Here is a 21,105-nt window from a genome sequence, read left to right on the forward strand (position 1 = left end):
GGGCGCTCCCCACTTATCCCATCACATCTTCCCTGCACCCACCTCACTCTCAGGTGACTTACAAATCTGTTTATTTGGAGTTAGTTGTCTTCTTATCTTTAATCTCCAGTTTAACTGCATATATATCCTTAATCAATCACGATCATTTTGCATATAAATTAAAGCCTACTTGTGTACTCATGGATATTTATATTTTTTGTCAAACAATATATTCCTGAGATTCATCCATGTTGATGTATACAGCTGTGTTCATTCTGTGACTCTGATGAGGAGTATTCATGAACATATCCTGATTTGTTTATTCATTCTCCTATTTCCTGGCCTACTAGGAATATCCCTGCTTTAAACATTTTGGGGCATGTCTTCTAATGCATATGGTACATAAAAATCCTAATCAGCTGTTTTTTGCTTGAATCCCAATTATTTCTTTTTTTATCATTTGACTTTCAAAGATTTGGGAGTCCTTCTATTTCAAGGATATATCTTATTAACTATACATATACAATGCTTCTCAGTCCATGTATCCCCAAACTTACATAAATATATATTTTATATTGTCTATTAACTGACAAGTTTATTAACTCCTGGAAGAAAAAAACTGCTGTCAACTAGAATAGGAGAGTTGATGCTGTGAGAAGAAATGAAAGGTGATGCAACATTTAGGGAAAACAATTGAACTTCATTAACATGAGATTTATACTCAGAAACAAGCAAGGGTCACTAGGAAGAAGCAGTGTATAAGCAGGAATAATTTGTGGGGAAATGGTAGCATTGATTTAAAACGCAGTGGTTGCTGGGAGGAATCAGAGCCTTATCTGGAGGAAGACGGAAAGGAGGTGCCGTAAATAGGGCCCATACTTTTCTGGAGAAGGCTTGATAGGGAAGAATGCACTTTTCCTGGAAGACTGCCTAGGAATGCATCCAGGGTAACAGAATGTGACAATGGACATACAACTGTACACTGGCCTAATAATGTATTGGATCCTAAGATTAAGTGAAAATTGCCATAATCGTGAGTCAATAACACCTCCGAAGATTCTAGGAGGTTGTGAACATGGACTGGCCTAGAAAAATTTGTGAAGTAGAAGTGTCTTTCTTTGCCAGCATCACCATTCTTCTTCCTTTGTGACTGCCCATTCTCAGGGCCTTCATGCTCTCTGCTGGCTGTACAGAACCCTTATATCTCAGCCAACCAACTACACTTCTTTCCATTGAGCAGATGCTTTCATTTTTCAATTTTCATAGCAAACTTGCCCATCATCCAAAGCTAGAAATTTTCCGTCTGTGTACCCCCAATTTTGATCAAAGTGTAGAATTTATTCTCATAGACAAACTCTTCTCACACTGACTTCAGAGAGATGCAACATTGTGTTGCATAGTTTGTGAAAGGTAGAGAGAGCAAGGAAAAAGAAGTAAGCACCGCACAATGAAGTCAAGCTGAGACCAGGGAAAGATAGAATGTTCATTGGATCACATGAAAACGTTGTCTCCTGATGATAAAATAGAGCTTAGTCCAGAGATTAAACAGTTTTCAGAAAACAGAGGCATGGTGCTAATGAATTTTTGTGATAATCGTAAGCACTTTTACAGAGAGTCAGTTTTACATTGTGGCAGTGATTGCATTGTGAACATTTAAAATTTTTTTAGGCTACCAAAAATTCTAGCATTTGCAAGTTTATTGCAAGTAGCAGATGATTGAGGACCTCAGGAGTAGAAGTAAATTCTGTTAGGGTGGTGACCATGTCCAACATATTAAACGAAGGCACACAGGCAGCGCTAGATAGTTTTCTGTTGAATGAATGAATGAATGCTGTCTCTTCCCACGTTTTCTACTGGGGCCTATCTGATAAACATATTTGAGGTAACTTGTTAAGGCTGATAAAAGGTGATAAAGTTTAACTAATAGTTAAACATTGAACAGAAACTTGCAAAGCCTTATTACAAAGAATCCTATTTAGATCGTGTGGAATTGCAGACAAAGGTACAAAATCTGCAGGGAAACAACCAGGAAATGGGATAATACAGAAATTCAACCCACTTCCTAAACAATGAAAATCAAGGACATGAGATTAGAAAGAAAAATATGCAGCAGAACTAATTTATCAATTCCTTAAATACATATTAATGCATACTAAGGGCAGACACTCTGACTTAATAGGAGGATACTGATAATACATATAAGTAAACAAGAAATTTTATAATATGTTAGAAGATAGTAAATGCTGTAAAAAATATTTAGAGTGAGGAAAAGGAGTTCAAGACAGCAGAAAAAAAAGTGAAAAACCCATTCATTCATTAATTCATTCATTTAGCCACTCAGCCAGCAATTCCTAAGCATCTCTGTCTTCAACACTTGGAATCTAAAGACAAATTAGACATGGCCCTGCTTAGTGTAGTCGACATACATGAACAATAGAAAGAGGCAAGCTCTTGTTTTGTAAATGCTGTAATAAAAAATGGGTGCTTTGGGGACTTCCAATAATGGTTAGCAATTCAGGGGAGGCTTTAGAGAACAGAAAACATTTGCATTGGATCTTAAGAACTTGTTATGATTTAATCAGTGAAGAGGAGAGAAAGGACATTTCAGATGGCAGAAACAGCTAACGCAATAGTATGCAGTTATGAAAGAGGATAGCAATTCAAGGCGAGGTGAAAAGTTTGTTGTAGCTAAAGTATAATTACAACAAAAGGCAAACTAGGGATGTGTGTTGGGGACTGGTGGGGGTGAGAAAGTAGCTTTGCAGGAGATGAACCTGGAAAGAAGCCAATCTCTCCAGCACACATTAACAGTTTCTACATACACTGAATACATTTTTATGCTGCCCTGCATTTTGATCCTACGAAACAGCGGGCTTAAAAGTGCTGTGGGACAAAGCAGTATACTTTTGTTTTTACCACGGGTATGCTTGACTTTAACTAGACCCAGACTGCAAAAATCCAAATTTACAAAACAGATAAAATAGAATGTGATTATTTTGTGAACAAAGGGATTCTTAACTCTATACAAAGATTTACGTTCTTTGTTCTCAAATCAAAACTAGTGCCTGAGCTTGCCAACTCCCTGGATGTGTCAGGATTCTCCCATAATGGAGCTATTCCTGACACACTTCTGACTCTTCAGTAGGACTAATTTTTCTCCTGCTTTGTCTTTAAAGTTCTGTATATTCAGAACTTAAAACCAATTATTTATGAGACATGAATTTGTATTTCTACTGTGGTTTTGGTAAATACTGTGAGGTTAACTTCCACCCAGCACACCTCCCCTTCCTTATAAACAAATTGAAAGGCAGAAAGAAAAAGGAATCACTTATATAACTCTCATGGGCCCAGATCTGGGACTGGTGGAGAGGTGACACATGAAACTCACAAAGGAGATGTGTGCCCCTGAATCCATAGGGGGCAGGAATGGGGTCACTGGCACTGTGTGTGACAACTGACACCAAAGATTCCAGGTAACACATGGGGATTGGGGCACAGGCAACATGAGGATAGGAATGTCAGAATCTTGATCTTCCTGTTTGGAGGAAATGGGATAGTGAAAATCTCCTAAGGGGCATATGATGCCCCCAAATCTCATAAATGGCACAAGTATTTTGAAGATAAGCTTACCAAGGACATTAGAATGGTAGTATTTCCTGGGATGATAGCATTGTAAGTCCATGTCTTTATCAATTATTACTCTTTCCTATTTAAACTTTTAGTGAACCAGTGTTTTTTTTTTCTATAAAAATAACACACAAAAAATGTGGGAAATGACCTTTTCCAGATACTCTTACTACCACACCTCTCACAACACTAGGCTTAATGACTGAGTTTGTCAAAGTTTAGTATTTGAGTTTAAAGATATTATCTTAAAATTAATATTCCAATATATTAATAAGTGTTCAAATACACAAATCATTTACCTTACTGGCCAAAACTCTGTGTTTTCCATAACATTAAAATGCACATATTTGAGTGTGTGTGTATTTTCAATATCTAAAGCTAACATACTTAATGGCAAAAGACTGAATGTTTGCCCCTTAATGCTGGGAAAGGAGACAAAGATGTCTACTCTTAAAACTTCTAATGATATTGTACCACAGTTCTTAGCCAGTGCAGTAAAGCAAGAAAAAAAGGACAAAAGATCAAAGTAAGATGTTCTTTATCCATAAATTATATGAATGTCTACATAGAAAATCCTAAGTGGTATTTTAAAAAATCCTTCTAGCAAAGTAAGTAAATTCAGCAAGACTGCAGAATACAAAGTTGATATTTAAAGTCAGTTGCATTCTTATATTTATACATATTAGCAACAAACAATTGGAAACTAAAACTTTAAAAAGACATTCTCACACCTGTAATCCCAGCATGTTGGGAGGTCGAGGCAGGCGAATCACGAGGTCAGGAGTTCGAGACCAGCCTGGCCAACATGGTGAAACTCTGTCTCTACTAAAAATACAAAAACTTAGCTGGGTGTCGTGGTGGGCACCTGTAATCCCAGCTACTAAGGTGGTTGAGGCAGGAGAATCTCTTGAGCCCGGGAGGCAGAGGTTGCAGTAAGCCAAGATTTCACCACTGCACTCCAACCCCAGGCGACAGTGTGAGACTCCATCTCAAAAAATAAAAAATGCATTTGTAATAGCATCACAAATTTAAATATTTAGGAATAAACAATATAGCAAGAACAAGGCCTCTATATTTAAAACTAAAGAGTATTGTTGGAAGACATTAAAAGAATATATAAATATACAGAAAGATAAGCCATTTTCAAGAATTGTAAGACTCAAAACTGTTAAAATGTTCATTCTCCCCAAATCGATCAATATATTCAATGAAATTTTAATCAAAATTCCAGCAAGCATTTTTCATCAAAATTGATAAGATCATTCTAAAATGTATACAGGAAAATCAAAAGCAAGTTAGTTACTTCCAAGATACAATGGGGGTACAGGCATTGGATAAATGCTCCCATTCCAAATGGGAGAAATTGGCCAAAACAAAAGGGCCAGAGGCCCCATCCAAGTTCAAAATCCAACAGGGTAGTTATTAAATGTTAAAGTTTCAAAATGATCTCCTTTGACTCCATTTGTACAATTTGTAAAGGATCTAGAATAGTCAAAACCATTTTGAAATAGAAGAAAGCTGGAAGATGGACACTACCTGATTTCAAGACTTAGTATAAAACTACAATAATCATGATAGCATTATATTGAAATAAAGGTAAACCAACAGATCAATGCAAGAGTGTAGGGATTCTATAAGTAGACTCATAAATATGGTCAAATAATTTTTGACAAAAGAATCAACTCAATTCAATGACGGAAAAAGGCTTTTCAACAAATGTGCTAAAACAATTGGATATCTTTATTGAAATAAATGAACCTCAACCCAACATCACTTTGCACACAAAATTTAATTGGAAATGAACCATAAACCAAAATAGAACAGCTAAAACACTAGACTTTTAGCAGAAAGAGAAAAGAGAAAAACTTCATGACTCCAGATTAGCCAAATATTTATTAGATAAGATGTAAAAAAAAAAAAAAATCTATTGATGAAAAAGGGATAACAATTTTCTCCAAAGTTAATACCTACTTATCTTCTGTATTAGTCCATTTTCACGGTGCTATAAAGACATACCTGAGATTGGATAATTCATAAAGAAAAGAGGTTTAATTGACTCACAGTTCCACATGGCTGGGGAGGCGTCAGGAAACTTACAATCATGGTGAAAGGGGAAGAGGCATGTCTTACATGGCGGCAGGCCATCTTGAATTGTAGTTCCTATAATCTTCAAATGTCATGGGAAGGACCCGATGGGAGGTAATTTAATCATAGGGGCAGTTACCCTTATGCTGTTCCTGTGATAGTGAGTGAGTTCTCACAAGAGCTGATGGTTTTATAAGGGGCTTTCCCCTCTTTTGCTTGGCACTTCTCCTTGCTGCCACCATATGAAGAAGGATGTGTTTACTTCTCCTTCTGCCATGATTGTAAGTTTCCTGAGGCCTTCCCAGCCATGCTGAACTGTGAATCAATTAAACCTCTTTCCTTTATAAATTGCCCAGTCTTTGATATGTCTTTATTAGGAGCATGAGAATGAACTAATACAGATGAGAACAATAGACACCAGAGATTATTTGATAAGGGAAGTTAGAAGGAGGATGAGCATGGACAAACTACCTATTGGGTACTATACTCATTACCTGGGAGATGAAATCATTTTTATACAAAACCCCAGCAACGTGCAATCTGCCCATGTAATAAACCTGCACAGGTCCTCCCTGAACCTGAAGTAAAAGTTGGGGTAAAAAATCTACTTACTTGGAAAAAGCAATGAAAAGTACTTTAAAAAAAAAAAAAGCAATTAGAGTAGACACTGAATTAAGCAAGGAAGACTTCCTGGAAGAGCTAATCTTTGTAAAACAAACTCATGATCTAGGGTAGAGAGCTTACCATGGGCCACACATTGTGCCAGCATTTAATGGTAGACTCAAGACAAGTGCTGGTAAGTTATTCTCTGTGAAAACACCTGTGCTAGAGCTCCTGCCACACACAGTCTTCTGATGGCTCATCATGGCCCTCCATCCCATTGTGAGCTCCTTGGAGTCAGGGGCTATATCTTGTTCCTTTCTGTATCTTAAGCACAAGACTTGGCACTTGGTAGGTATAAACTGAAGTCTGTGACAATTAACAGAACACTTAAAAACAAACGAAAGGTTAAGGTTTATTGGGGAAAAAGAAGGTTGAACAATTGTTTAGAAAGAAAGCTTATTGGTGCTGGCAGTGTCTTAAAGTTGGTGAGTTCTGATAGATGAATGTTAGTAGTTGTGAAGCAGGATTTATAATCTTGGAGTTATGGTTAGGAATTTTTAGTTTTGGATTGGGTTCATGAGAGAGTTTTTGAAAGAGGCAAGTGTTTTTGTAAAACATCTAGCTAGATTGTTTTGTGTTGTTAGTACTTTCACATCATCATAATCTGAGCCCTTGGTTTTTCATCATAATTATATTTGGTGGTAACAATTCAGTGATAAGACATCAGCAGAATCCAGTGGAGTGGGGGCAGAGAAGCCCCACAAATAAAGGTAATAAAGTTTTAATGTTCATTCTGCTGCTGTACATACCCACCCCATTACAGTGTTATCATTTAGTTTTATGGCATCACAATCATATAAATGCTTACTGCAGTGATTCATGGTTTTTGTTCAATCCTGAAAATTTCCCAGTGCTATCCATTGAAGAGCAGACTGATTCCATATCAAACCCAACAGAACTGGGTTGGGAAATTTACATGGACTTACCCAAATAGACTGACAAAAAAATGCAATCTCTTCATTGGATAAAGAAAAATATGCATATAATTATTATATTACTTTATTTGAACATTAAATTTAATTAGAACATAATTATTGGATTACTATTTTATTATACAGGTAAGTGATGTCTATTAAATCAAGCCTCTTAAATGCCATTCATGCTTGCATAATACTAAGTTCTTGCTAGTCTTAACAGAAAAAAAAAAGCTATAAATAGACACATTTCAAATTATGCCAAAAACCACCCTCAAATTTATAAACCACATCATTACAAGTGAATCAACTGTATTTCTGTTGATGTTTCAAGCTTAAACTTACTTTTTCTGATTATGAAAGTAATATGTGCTCATAAAAAAGGGTATACAAAGTATAAAAGAGAAAAATTTTCACTTAATTAAATGATTCAAAAGAAATCATTTTTTAAATTTTCAATGCTACTTTCCACCATTTTTTTCAATAACTTTTTGTTGATACATTTGAGATCATGTGGTAGATAAATTTATTTATGCTACCTTTTCTATTTGCCAATATATAAGTAATATATTTTAATACCTATTTTATTCTAATTTTAGAATTATCTTTGTGAAACTTTTTAAACAATACAGAAAATTATAAAGACAAAAATAAAAATCTATATATTCCCACAGCAAAAAGATGAGTTTTATTGTACATTGTTGTATTTCTATCTATTTTTTTCTGTGCTTTTTATAGCTATTTCATGTATGTATGAAGTTTTACACCCTGAACTAATTTAATTTTGTAACTATAGTTTAAGAAAATACATATTTTATCACATCCCTTACCAGGACTGGGCATTATAATTTTTAAAGCCCCTATCAATTTTATCAGTGATACATGGCTGCTGTGTGATATTTCCATTTTTGTGTTTTCAGTGAGGTTAGTCATATTTTCAAATGTTTTTTGGTATTTTCCCATGGGGTTTTATGACTTTTCTTAATAATTTATAACATTTACTTAGAAATTAAGGATGTTAACCTTTGTCATATTAGGTGTAAATTTTTTTCCCACTTTGCCTTTTAATATGCCCTGTCTTTATTTATAGGTTTTAAAATGCTTTAAATGATTAGACAATTCAGTAGGTCTTCTGCTCTGTAATTTCATCTGTTGCTTTCACGTTTAGAAAGCCCTTACATATCCAGCCCTTTGTTGATATTCACTTATATGTCCTCCTAATTTGTTATACAATTAAACATTTTAAAATCTCACTAAGTCTATTTTACATAGCATTTTGATACTCCATAACATATGTTAAGATTTACATGTATTAGCATCTATTTTGATGCTATCTGTTCTACTCCATTTATCTAATTTCCAGTTCTGATACACAGAAAATACTTTAATTATTGTGATTCTATAAGACCCTAAAATATGTATTAGAGTAAATTCTTTATTGTTAATGTTCATAGCTACACTTATCTGTTCACTTTTGTCAAAGACTTACAGAATTATTATTTTTTCTATTGCCAAAAAATCCATTTGGGTTTATTGAAATTGTTTTAAAGTATAAATTAATTGGAAATGGCTGAAACATCTTTACAATATGGAAGAATGTGGTTTGGGTTGCATTACATGCAACCATGTAATCTAAACATGATTGTATTGAAAGCCATTATATCGTTCCAAATTTTAAGCCATCCTTGCATTCCTGGGGAGGAGTCCTGTGTAATTTGGGTTAAGTGTGCTACTAAATATGTGTTCTTCATATGTTATTTTTAAGCTTTGAATCTTTATTATCACTGGGATTGCTGTATATTTGTGTTCTCTTGGACTTTTTGTGTTTCACTCGGAAGGTAGCTTAACAAAATAGTTTGGTTTGTTTTTCAGGTATTTTTTAAGCTCAGAAATATTTCATATATAACACTATGATTATCTGTTTTTTGCAAACTCAGAAAAAGCTTACTTGTAAAACTTTCTTGACCAGATATTTTATAGCTACATATATAATAAACATTTCAATTTGTTCTACTCTGATTTATATTTTTGCACAAAATTAGGATTACCTTATATATTTTTATTCAGCTATGCACGCATTTTTTTTATGTAAAGTAAAATATCTTCCGGGGGAGGAGCCAAGATGGCCGAATAGGAACAGCTCCGGTCTACAGCTCCCAGCCTGAGCGATGAAGAAGACGGGTGATTTCTGCATTTCCATCTGAGGTACCGGGTTCATCTCACTAGGGAGTGCCAGACAGTGGGCACAGGTCAGTGGGTGCGCGCACCGTGCACGAGCCGAGCCAAAGCAGGGCAAGGCATTACCTCACCTGGGAAGCGCAAAGGGTCAGGGAGTTCCCTTTCCGAGTCAAAGAAAGGGGTGACGGATGGCACCTGGAAAATCGGGTCACTCCCACCCGAATACTGCGCTTTTCCGACGGGCTTAAAAAACGGCGCACCGCAAGATTATATCCCGCACCTGGCTCGGAGGGTCCTACACCCACGGAGTCTCGCTGATTGCTAGCACAGCAGTCTGAGATCAAACTGCAAGGCGGCAGTGAGGCTGGGGGAGGGGCGCCCGCCATTGCCCAGGCTTGATTAGGTAAACAAAGCAGCCGGGAAACTCCAACTGGGTGGAGCCCACCACAGATCAAGGAGGCCTGCCTGCCTCTGTAGGCTCCACCTCTGGGGGCAGGACACAGACAAACAAAAAGACAGCAGTAACCTCTGCAGACTTAAATGTCCCTGTCTGACAGCTTTGAAGAGAGCAGTGGTTCTCCCAGCACGCAGCTGGAGATCTGAGAACGGGCAGACTGCCTCCTCTAGTGGGTCCCTGACCGCTGACCCCCAAGCAGCCTAACTGGGAGGCACCCCCCAGCAGGGGCACACTGACACCTCACACGGCAGGGTACTCCAACAGACCTGCAGCTGAGGGTCCTCTCTGTTAGAAGGAAAACTAACAAACAGAAAGGACATCCACACCAAAAACCCATCTGTACATCACCATCATCAAAGACCAAAAGTAGATAAAAACCACAAAGATGGGGAAAAAACAGAACAGAAAAACTGGAAACTCTAAAAAGCAGAGCGCCTCTCCTCCTCCAAAGGAATGCAGTTCCTCACCAGCAACGGAACAAAGCTGGATGGAGAATGACTTTGATGAGCTGAGAGAAGAAGGCTTCAGACGATCAAATTACTCTGAGCTACGGGAGGACATTCAAACCAAAGGCAAAGAAGTTGAAAACTTTGAAAAAAATTTAGAAGAATGTATAACTAGAATAACCAATACAGAGAAGTGCTTAAAGGAGCTGATGGAGCTGAAAACCAAGGCTCAAGAACTACGTGAAGAATGCAGAAGCCTCAGGAGCCGATGCGATCAACTGGAAGAAAAGGTATCAGTGATGGAAGATGAAATGAATGAAATGAAGCGAGAAGGGAAGTCTAGAGAAAAAAGAATAAAAAGAAATGAGCAAAGCCTCCAAGAAATATGGGACTATGTGAAAAGACCAAATCTACGTCTGATTGGTGTACCTGAAAGTGATGGGGAGAATGGAACCAAGTTGGAAAACACTCTGCAGGATATTATCCAGGAGAACTTCCCCAATCTAGCAAGGCAGGCCAACGTTCAGATTCAGGAAATACAGAGAACACCCCAAAGATACTCCTCGAGAAGAGCAACTCCAAGACACATAATTGTCAGATTCACCAAAGTTGAAATGAAGGAAAAAATATTAAGGGCAGCCAGAGAGAAAGGTCGGGTTACCCTCAAAGGGAAGCCCATCAGACTAACAGCGGATCTCTCGGCAGAAACCCTACAAGCCAGAAGAGAGTGGGGGCCAATATTCAACACTCTTAAAGAAAAGAATTTTCAACCCAGAATTTCATATCCAGCCAAATTAAGCTTCATAAGTGAAGGAGAAATAAAATACTTTACAGACAAGCAAATGCTGAGAGATTTTATCACCACCAGGCCTGCCTTACAAGAGCTCCTGAAGGAAGCACTAAACATGGAAAGGAACAACCGGTACCAACCCCTGAAAAATCATGCCAAAATGTAAAGACCATTGAGACTAGGAAGAAACTGCATCAAATAACGAGCAAAATAACCAGCTAACATCATAATGACAGGATCAAATTCACACATAACAATATTAACTTTAAATGTAAATGGACTAAATGCTCCAATTAAAAGACACAGAGTGACAAATTGGATAAAGAGTCAAGACCCATCAGTGTGCTGTATTCGGAAACCCATCTCACGTGCAGAGACACACATAGGCTCAAAATAAAAGGATGGAGGAAGATCTACCAAGCCAATGGAAAACAAAAAAAGGCAGGGGTTGCAATCCTAGTCTCTGATAAAACAGACTTTAAACCAACAAAGATCAAAAGAGACAAAGAAGGCCATTACATAATGGTAAAGGGATCAATTCAACAAGAAGAGCTAACTCTCCTAAATATATATGCACCCAATACAGGAGCACCCAGATTCATAAAGCAAGTCCTGAGTGACCTACAAAGAGACTTAGACTCCCACACATTAATAATGGGAGACTTTAACACCCCACTGTCAACATTAGACAGATCAACAAGACAGAAAGTCAACAAGGATACCCAGGAATTGAACTCAGCTCTGCACCAAGCAGACCTAATAGACATCTACAGAACTCTCCACCCCAAATCAACAGAATATACATTTTTTTCAGCACCACACCACACCTATTCCAAAATTGACCACATACTTGGAAGTAAAGCTCTCCTCAGCAAATGTAAAAGAACAGAAATTATAACAAACTATCTCTCAGACCACAGTGCAATCAAACTAGAACTCAGGATTAAGAATCTCACTCAAAACCGCTCAACTACATGGAAACTGAACAACCTGCTCGTGAATGACAACTGGGTACATAATGAAATGAAGGCAGAAACAAAGATGTTCTTTGAAACCAACGAGAACAAAGACACAACATACCAGAATCTCTGGGACTCATTCAAAGCAGTGTGTAGAGGGAAATTTATAGCACTGAATGTCCACAAGAGAAAGCAGGAAAGATCCAAAATTGACACCCTAACATCACAATTGAAAGAACTAGAAAAGCAAGAGCAAACACATTCAAAAGCTAGCAGAAGGCAAGAAATAACTAAAATCAGAGCAGAACTGAAGGAAATAGAGACACAAAAAAACCCTTCAAAAAATTAATGAATCCAGGAGCTGGTTTTTTGAAAGGATCAACAAAATTGATAGATCGCTAGCAAGACTAATAAAGAAAAAAAGAGAGAAGAATCAAATAGATGCAATAAAAAATGATAAAGGGGATATCACCACCGATCCCACAGAAATACAAACTACCATCAGGGAATACTACAAACACCTCTACGCAAATAAACTAGAAAATCTAGAAGAAATGGATAAATTCCTGGAAACATACACTCTCCCAAGACTAAACCAGGAAGAAGTTGAATCTCTGAATAGACCAATAACAGGATCTGAAATTGTGGCAATAATCAATAGCTTACCAATCAAAAAGAGTCCAGGACCAGATGGATTTACAGCCGAATTCTACCAGAGGTACAAGGAGGAACTGGTACCATACCTTGTGAAACTATTCCAATCAACAGAAGAAGAGGGAATCCTCCCTAACTCATTTTATGAGGCCAGCATCATTCTGATACCAAAGCCAGGCAGAGACACAACAAAAAAAGAGAATTTTAGACCAATATCCTTGATGAACATGGATGCAAAAATCCTCAATAAAATACTGGCAAATCGAATCCAGCAGCACATCAAAAAGCTTATCCACCATGATCAAGTGGGCTTCATCCCTGGGATGCAAGGCTGGTTCAATATACGCAAATCAATAAATGTAATCCAGCATATAAACAGAGCCAAAGACAAAACCCACATGATTATCTCAATAGATGCAGAAAAAGCCTTTGACAAAATTCAACAACGCTTCATGCTAAAAACTCTCAATAAATTAGGTATTGATGGGACGTATTTCAAAATAATAAGAGCTCACGCCTATGTCCTGAATGGTAATGCCTAGGTTTTCTTCTAGGGTTTTTATGGTTTTAGGTCTAACGTTTAAATCTTTAATCCATCTTGAATTGATTTTTGTATAAGGTGTAAGGAAGGGATCCAGTTTCAGCTTTTTACATATGGCTAGCCAGTTTTCCCAGCACCATTTATTAAATAGGGAATCCTTTCCCCATTGCTTGTTTTTCTCAGGTTTGTCAAAGATCAGATAGTTGTAGGTAAGCGGCGTTATTTCTGAGGGCTCTGTTCTGTTCCATTGATCTATATCTCTGTTTTGCTACAAGCACCATGCTGTTTTGGTTACTGTAGCCTTGTAGTATAGTTTGAAGTCAGGTAGTGTGATGCCTCCAGCTTTGTTCTTTTGGCTTAGGATTGACTTGGCGATGCGGGCTCTTTTTTGGTTCCATATGAACTTTAAAGTAGTTTTTTCCAATTCTGTGAAGAAAGTAATTGGTAGCTTGATGGGGATGGCATTGAATCTGTAAATTACCTTGGGCAGTATGGCCATTTTCACGATATTGATTCTTCCATGTCCAAAACACCAAATGCAATGGCAACAAAAGACAAAATTGACAAATGGGATCTAATTAAACTAAAGAGCTTCTGCACAGCAAAAGAAACTACCATCAGAGTGAACAGGCAACCTACAACATGGGAGAAAATTTTCACAACCTACTCATCTGACAAAGGGCTAATATCCACAATCTACAATGAACTCAAACAAATTTACAAGAAAAAATCAAACAACCCCATCAAAAAGTGGGCGAAGGACATGAACAGACACTTCTCAAAAGAAGACATTTATGCAGCCAAAAAACACATGAAAAAATGCTCATCATCACTGGCCATCAGAGAAATGCAAATCAAAACCACTATGAGATATCATCTCACACCAGTTAGAATGGCAATCATTAAAAAGTCAGGAAACAACAGGTGCTGGAGAGGATGTGGAGAAACAGGAACACTTTTACACTGTTGGTGGGACTGTAAACTAGTTCAACCATTGTGGAAGTCAGTGTGGCGATTCCTCAGGGATCTAGAACTAGAAATACCATTTGACCCAGCCATCCCATTACTGGGTATATACCCAAATGACTATAAATCATGCTGCTATAAAGACACATGCACACGTATGTTTATTGCGGCATTATTCACAATAGCAAAGACTTGGAACCAACCCAAATGTCCAACAATGATAGACTGGATTAAGAAAATGTGGCACATATACACCATGGAATACTATGCAGCCATAAAAATGATGAGTTCATGTCCTTTGTAGGGACATGGATGAAATTGGAAACCATCATTCTCAGTAAACTATCGCAAGAACAAAAAACCAAACATCGCATATTCTCACTCATAGGTGGGAATTGAACAATGGGATCACGTGTACACAGGAAGGGGAATATCACACTCTGGGGACTGTGGTGGGGGGGGGAGGGGGGAGGGATAGCATTGGGAGATATACCTAATGCTAGATGACGAGTTAGTGGGTGCAGCGCACCAGCATGGCACATGTATACATATGTAACTAACCTGCACAATGTGCACATGTACCCTAAAACTTAAAGTAAATTAAAAATAATAATAATAATAATAATAAGAGCTATCTATGACAAACCCACAGCCAATATCATACTGAATGGGCAAAAACTGGAAGCATTCCCTTTGAAAACTGGCACAAGACAGGGATGCCCTCTCTCACCACTCCTATTCAACATAGTGTTGGAAGTTCTGGCCAGGGCAATTAGGCAGGAGAAGGAAATAAAGGGCATTCAATTAGGAAAAGAGGAAGTCAAATTGTCCCTGTTTGCAGACGACATCATTGTATATCTAGAAAACCCCATTGTCTCAGCCCAAAATCTCCTTAAGCTGATAAGCAACTTCAGCAAAGTCTCAGGATACAAAATCAATGTACAAAAATCACAAGCATTCTTATACACCAACAACAGACAAACAGACAGCCAAATCATGAGTGAACTCCCATTCACAATTGCTTCAAAGAGAATACAATACCTAGGAATCCAACTTACAAGGGATGTGAAGGACCTCTTCAAGGAGAACTACAAACCACTGCTCAAGGAAATAAAAGAGGATACAAACAAATGGAAGAACATTCCATGCTCATGGGTAGGAAGAATCAATATCATGAAAATGGCCATACTGCCCAAGGTAATTTACAGATTCAATGCCATCCCCATCAAGCTACCAATGCCTTTCTTCACAGAATTGGAAAAAACTACTTTAAAGTTCATATGGAACCAAAAAAGAGCCCACATCGCCAAGTCAATCCTAAGCCAAAAGAATAAAGCTGGAGGCATCACACTACCTGACTTCAAACTATACTACAAGGCTACAGTAACCAAAACAGCATGGTACTGGTACTGAAACAGAGATATAGATCAATGGAACAGAACAGAGCCCTCAGAAATAATGCCACATATCTACAACTACCTGATCTTTCACAAACCTGAGAAAAACAAGCAATGGGGAAAGGATTCCCTATTTAATAAATGGTGCTGGGAAAACTGGCTAGCCATATGTAAAAAGCTGAAACTGGATCCCTTCCTTACACCTTATACAAAAATCAATTCAAGATGGATTAAAGACTTAAACGTTAGACCTAAAACCATAAAAACCCTAGAAGAAAACCTAGGCATTACCATTCAGGACATAGGCATGGGCAAGGACTTCATGTCTAAAACACCAAAAGCAATGGCAACAAAAGACAAAATTGACAAATGGGATCTAATTAAACTAAAGAGCTTCTGCACTGCAAAGGAAACTATCATCAGAGTGAACAGGCAATCTACAAAATGGGAGAAAATTTTCGCAACCTACTCATCTGACAAAGGGCTAATATCCACAATCTACAATGAACTCAAACAAATTTACAAGAAAAAAACAAACAACCCCATCAAAAAGTGGGCAAAGGACATGAACAGACACTTCTCAAAAGAAGACATTTATGCAGCCAAAAAACACATGAAAAAATGCTCATCATCACTGGCCATCAGAGAAATGCAAAACAAAACCACAATGAGATGCCATCTCACACCAGTTAGAATGGCAATCATTAAAATGTCAGGAAACAACAGGTGCTAGAGAGGATGTGGAGAAATAGGAACACTTTTACACTGTTGGTGGGACTGTAAACTAGTTCAACCATTGTGGAAGTCAGTGTGGCGACTCCTCAGGGATCTAGAACTGGAAATACCATTTGACCCAGCCATCCCATTACTGGGTATATACCCAAAGGACTATAAATCATGCTGCTATAAAGACACATGCACTCGTATGTTTATTGTGGCATTATTCACAATAGCAAAGACTTGGAACCAACCCAAATGTCCAACAATGATAGACTGGATTAAGAAAATGTGGCACATATACACCATGGAATACTATGCAGCCATAAAAAATGATGAGTTCATGTCCTTTGTAGGGACATGGATGAAACTGGAAATCATCATTCTCAGTAAACTATCGCAAGAACAAAAAACCAAACACCGCATATTCTCACTCATAGGTGGGAACTGAACAATGAGATCACATGGACATAGGAAGGGGGATATCACACTCTGGGGACTATTGTGCGGTGGTGGGAAAGGGGAGGGATAGCATCGGGAGATATACCTAATGCTAAATGATGAGTTAATGGGTGCAGCACACCAGCATGGCACATGTATACATATGTAACTAACCTGCACAATGTGCACATGTACCCTAAAACTTAAAAGTATAATAAAAAAAAATATATCTTCCATACAGGTTTTTATATTTACTTTATTTTTATAAATTGATTTTTTAAAATAATTATGTTTCCCAGAGGTGTCCATGAAAAAAATTCTTACAAATCTCTATCTATTCACTCTATTTTTTTTTTTTTCAGTTTGCACACAATTCACTCCTTTTTCCTGCTTGGGTTGCCTTCTTTAAATATCTCTGACTTCTTTTAAAAAGGACAGTTTTAAGTTCACAGCAGAATTGAGAGGAAAGTCCAGTGATATCCTCTATGTCCCGTTCCCCCACAAATGCATGCCTTTCCCATTATTAACATCCCTCCCCAGAGGGTATATTCATATAGTTGATGAACACTGACACATCGTAATCCTCTAAAATCCATAGTTCATCTTAGGTTTCACTCTTGACATTGTACATTCTATAGGTGTAGACAAACGTATCCATCATTATAGTATTATACAGAATATTTTAACTGCCCTAAGAACCCTCTTTATTCTACCTATTCACCCTTTCCCCTTCCTTGTTAATTGTTTTTATGTCAAATTATTTCTAACATTGTGTTGCTATGTTTTGTGTGTGTGAAAATGTATTACTGTTATCTTTCCATTATAGATTTTATCAATGGAATTGCCCACTCAGCCATTTAATGTTTTCCCCCCTTGAGTTCCTTTTTGATAGTATTGTGACCTCTGTTTACACGTCTTTCTTTCTTTCTTTTTTGCTAATAGGAATTTTAACTCACACATAAATGTCACAGTCAATATATTTAACCTTAATTCTATATTTTTGTTAACATTTTATTTTTTTGTTTCCCAGCTACTTTGGATTTTTGTATTTTGCCTTGTAGGCTTTGTTTTATTTGCTTTGTTTTTATTCTATCCTTGTCAACTAGAAATTTTATTTTTTGTTTTACTGTAAGTTGTCCTTAAATTTGTCAAATATTTAAACATATATCTTATTTTTTAAGGTAATTGCTTAGAAATGTGCATTTAATTAAAATGAAGTTATTTAATCTGAAACAAAAATTCTGCTGTACATAGTTGAGATAGGGCAAAGTACAATGTATGGATGACACATTTCAGTAAAAAAAAAACTGGAAAATATAACAAATTATTATGAAAATAAGTATTTGGTCTGTAAATAAAATATTTGTTATCACTGTCACTTTATTAGTATTCTTAGAAGGAACAAATAATCAAAATTATAATTTTCTTGCGATAATTTCCCAACAAAACGTTATATATTCTCTTTAGGATCATGCTGCAAAGGCACCAGCTTTATTTCAACTCACACATTCAAAATATATTTTATGATTTCTTATTACATGTTAGGCAGCCATGAAAAAAATCAGACATTGTTCCTGTCATCATGGAACATACAGCCAAGTTGGAGAAATAGATAATAAACAAGTAGATAAGGAATGCACACATGCATGCACCCACATCCCTCCTGACTTTTGATCACTTTTCGGATGTATTTTAATGAGGCAGGAGGAGATATAGCCACAGCAAGTAAGCCCATATATTAACATGGAAGTTCTGATATAAATTTTGTCTTCAGTGATGCTTAATTTACAATGCTTAACTTCCAACCAGTTAAGATTCTTAATATATTCACTTCAAATTTCCCTGACCTAGAATTTCTGCTAATACTTTAATACTTTGTATTTTACAAAGAATGAGACAACTTAAAGGGACCTTAGAGCTTATTTAGCCCCAGGGTGGTAAATACAAGCATCAATGTCATATTCCCACCTCCTGTGCGCACTGCAGACATTGTCAATCAATCTCAATAGCTATTTATTTTAAAGCTGGAAATAGCTCCAGAAATCATTCTCATTCTCATGGCAGCATTTTGGTTTGCAGTCATCACCTGAAGTTTTTTAATATGAGAGGTCTGTTGGAAAAAATTTGTGTCTCAGAATGAGGAAAATTATTGCCAACTAAAACTTTAAAACATACAATTCTTAGTAGATCCATATTTTAAAAAATTCCTCTGAATAATAATAAGTTGGGATTTTGAAATAGGAGTTAAATTTAAAGGGAAGAAAATAAAAATTTATTCTGTCATACTGCTCATTCCTCGCCCAATTCCTTTCCCAACTCCGACAAGTTTTAGGACTATTCGGAGATCTTGAACTAGACCTGTGGCATTAAGCATACGTTTCCTACGTATATTAGCTCAGAATAATATTTTCTTTCGGTGCAGACTCTTCCTCTATTTTTTTTAATACAACTCACTATTCACTTCTCATTAGACATGACGCTCTCTTGTAACTACATAACAATGCAAAAGCTGAACATCAATGTAGTCATTGAAGAAATATTTAAGATGTTGCACAATTGACAGCTGTATTAATTTATTCAACAAATATGTATTGAGTGTCTTCTAAGTACTAGGCAATGTAATAGGCTTTTGAGATACATCAGTTAACAAAACAGAAAAAAAGATTTCAGGCCCTTATAAGAGTTTCTAGTTGAAGAGGGCAGAGATGGAGATAACAATTAAGGTGACAGTAATTTATGTTGCATATTAGAAGGTGATTTTGTTATACAAATGGAAAAGCAGATGCGAAATATAGGGAACCCTGAGAATGATGATGGGGTGCAATTTTAAATAGTGCCTTATAGAGAAGGTGACATTAGAGCAAATATTTGAGAGAGGTAAGAGAGTTAGCCATGCATATAGCTGGGGAAGGATGGTCCAGGAACTGGGATCAGCAAGGAAAAAACTCTTTTTTTAGACAGAGTCTTGCTCTGTCACCAGGCTGGAGTGCAGTGGCGCAATCTTGGCTCACTGCAACCTCCGCCTCCTGGGTTCAAACGATTCCCCTGCCTCAGCCTCCCGAGTAGCTGGGACTACAGGTGTGCGCCACCATGCCCAGCTAATTTTTTTGTATTTTAGTAGAGATGGGGTTTCACCATGTTGGCCAGGATGGTCTCAATCTCCTGACCTTGTGATCCACCGGCCTCAGCCTCCCAAATTGCTGGGATTACAGGCGTGAGCCACCACGCCCGGCCAGAAAAAAACTCTTAAATTACGAGTGGTCCTCATGTATTTGAGGGACAGCAAGGATGCCACTGTGGCTTGGGCAGGGAGCACAAGAAAGAATACCAACAGGAGACGACAGAGAAGGGGAAGGGCTATAATTTAGTGCATGTCGCTTTGCACAGGCAACCAAAATTTTATACAACAGTTAAATAAATATTAAATGTTAATGTAATTCATATATGTGATTTAATTAAGTATATTTAGTTAGGTTTTAGGCCAAAGACAGCAGGAATCTAATTACCTACAGGAATCCCCTCTTACTTTTGAACCCTTTAAAAATGTTCCCCAGGGCTCATTTAATAAAACAATAGATCCCTATTTATAAAATTTTGATTTCCCTAGTCTTTACAAACCATCTGAGCCCTGCCCACCACTTTTCTAAATGCAACCTACAGAACACATTTACACATTCAGAGTTTGTGTTTTTCCACATCAAACATAATTACCTGTGAACTATTTTGTGATATTTCTGCAAAATAAATTACATTACAATGCATTTTGGACTCCATTAACTACATAAAACAATTGATTTGAGTCTATTGCATCCTTAGCATGGTGATATAAACTGAAATAGATGTTATTATAAATGCTAAAGGTGCCTCGTGTGTACCCTTCAGGCTTCTCTAGTGGTGCTGAAATGAGGTGATGATTCCACAAAAACTCAACTAGCAACCAGAGTATCTTTATACATCTCCTGCATTCATTGCAAGAAGAATGGATTTCAACTCTCAGGGAGGCAGAGTCATACCTGAAGATTTAACTGACATGAGGTGGACACAACCTCCTTCCCACCACCCTCCAGTGACAGTCCTGTTCCAGCCTAGCTTCAGTGGACAAAGCATCCAGTCACAACATGTGCAACCACTGTATGCCACAAGGATGCTTCCTTGTGCTGTGGAGGATACACAAAGGTAAGGCAGTTCTTACAGATTGAATATGTAGAATGTTTTAAAAATTTCAAATCACACTCATGGTTACATGTAAGAAAGCTGCAGAAAACGTTGCTTTGATTTTTTTCTAATTGGA

This window comes from Pan paniscus, chromosome 16 (genome assembly GCF_029289425.2).
Source record: "Pan paniscus chromosome 16, NHGRI_mPanPan1-v2.0_pri, whole genome shotgun sequence".
NCBI classification, from domain to species: domain Eukaryota; kingdom Metazoa; phylum Chordata; class Mammalia; order Primates; family Hominidae; genus Pan; species Pan paniscus.